The sequence below is a fragment of the Neomonachus schauinslandi genome, chromosome 12, assembly GCF_002201575.2.
Source record: "Neomonachus schauinslandi chromosome 12, ASM220157v2, whole genome shotgun sequence".
In the NCBI taxonomy this organism is placed as follows: Eukaryota; Metazoa; Chordata; class Mammalia; order Carnivora; family Phocidae; genus Neomonachus; species Neomonachus schauinslandi.
The window spans coordinates 72,117,938-72,119,783 of NC_058414.1; the positions used below are offsets into that span (position 1 = coordinate 72,117,938).

At 44.6% G+C, this 1,846-nt stretch overlaps 1 pseudogene; it reads right to left on the reverse strand.

The window, feature by feature from the left end:
* Window positions 1–339: 339 nt before the first annotated feature.
* Window positions 340–1,422, reverse strand: LOC110588951 (annotated as a pseudogene).
* Between the last annotated feature and the right edge of the window lie 424 nt (window positions 1,423–1,846).

Consider the following 1,846-nt stretch of genomic DNA (forward strand, 5'->3'; position numbering starts at 1 on the left):
TCCCCCTGCCTCATGTGCTCTCTCTCTCTCTCTCATTCTCTCTCTTTCAAATAAATAAATAAATAAATCTTTTAAAAAATAATAAAATAAAATAAAATTATAGGTAGTTTACTATAACTGAGCAGAAGTAAATAGGGTACATTGAGTAATGGAAATTCTTTCTTTTGGCTTTTTGGTTAGAAAGGGAGATGGTCAAATGAATGCCAAAATGTGCTAAGTTTTTTTTTGCGGGGGGGGGGAGTCCTAAGTATACTTTATTGACATGAAAAGGTAGGGCTTCCCAAGCCCCTCTCCTTCTTCAGGGGGTCTGGGATGGAAACTGTTGAGGTCAGGAGATTCTCAGTGTGTTGGAGATGAGTTGGGGCAAGGACTCCCCAGCAGCCAAGGGCTGCTTCCTCTTGCTGGGCCTGGTGATTCAGGGGGCTCTAACTCCTTGGAAGCCATGTGGACCATAAGGTCCACCACCTGGTTGCTGTAGCCAAACTTACTGTCATACAAGGAAATATGTTTGACAAAGTAGTCACTAAGACCAATGCCAGCCCCAGCATCAAAGGTGGAAGAGTGGATGTCACCATTAAAGTCTCAGGAGACAACCTGGTCCTCAGTGTAGCCGAGGATGCCCTTGAGGGGCCCTCAATGCCTGCCTCACCACCTTCTTGATGTCATCGTATTTCGTAGCTTTCTCTAGGCAGCAGGTCAGATCTGCAACTGACACACTGGGGGTGGGGACATGGAAAGCCATGCCAGTGAGCTTCCCATTCAGCTCAGGGATGACCTTGCCTACAGCCTTGGCAGTGCCAGTAGAAGCAAGGATGATGTTCTGGGTAGTCCCTTGGCTATCACATCACAGCTTTCCAGAGGGGCCGTCCACGGTCTTCTGGGTGGCAGTGATGGCATGGACTGTGGTCATGAGTCCCTCCACGATGCTGAAGTTGTCATGGATGACCCTGGCCAGAGGGGCCAAGCAGTTGGTGATGCCAGAGGCACTGCTGACCATCTTGAGGGAGTTGTCATACTTCTCATGGTTCACACCCATCACAAACATGGGGGCTTCAGCAGAAGGAGCAGAGATGATGACCCTTTTGGCCCCCTTCAAGTGAGCCCTAGCCTTCTCCATGGTGGTGAAGACCCCAGTAGACTCCACAACATACTCAGCAACAGCATCACCCCATTTGATGTTGGTGGGATCTTGCTCCTGGAAGATGGACATGGGCTTTCCATTGATGACAAACTTCTCATTCTCAGCCTTGATCATGCCATGGAATTTGCCATGGTGGAATCATACTGGAACACATAGACCACGTAGTTGCGGTCAATGAAGGGGTCATTGATGGTGACAATATCCACTTTGCCAAAGTTAAAAGCAGCCCTGGTGTGCAGCCACCTAATACAGCCAAATCCCTCTACTCCAACCTTCACCATTGGTGAATGGGACTTGGCTGGCACTGCACCAAAAGATGCAGCTGTCTGTCGAATAGGGAGGAGCAGAGAGCCATGTGCTAAGTTTTTATAAACAACTTCATACTGTCTTCATTGCTGAGTAGAACTAGGTTTCTAAGTGTTTCATTCTCCACAGAGACAAGTTTGTGATTAAAAACTACAACCTTAACAATCACAAATCATTTCTATTAAGAACACAATAGAAAAAAACTTATGGATGATAAAGCACTATACATATATAAAGATCTATTGTTTTGTGTTATTATTATCTTTTGTTATTATAACCAATTTATACATTTACTTAGAATTCAAGTTTTACTATTTTTATGTGATTATTCCAGTTAATGAATAGGCAAACATCCAGCTGATATGTCAAGATCATCCAATTAATTTATAAATTTAACAC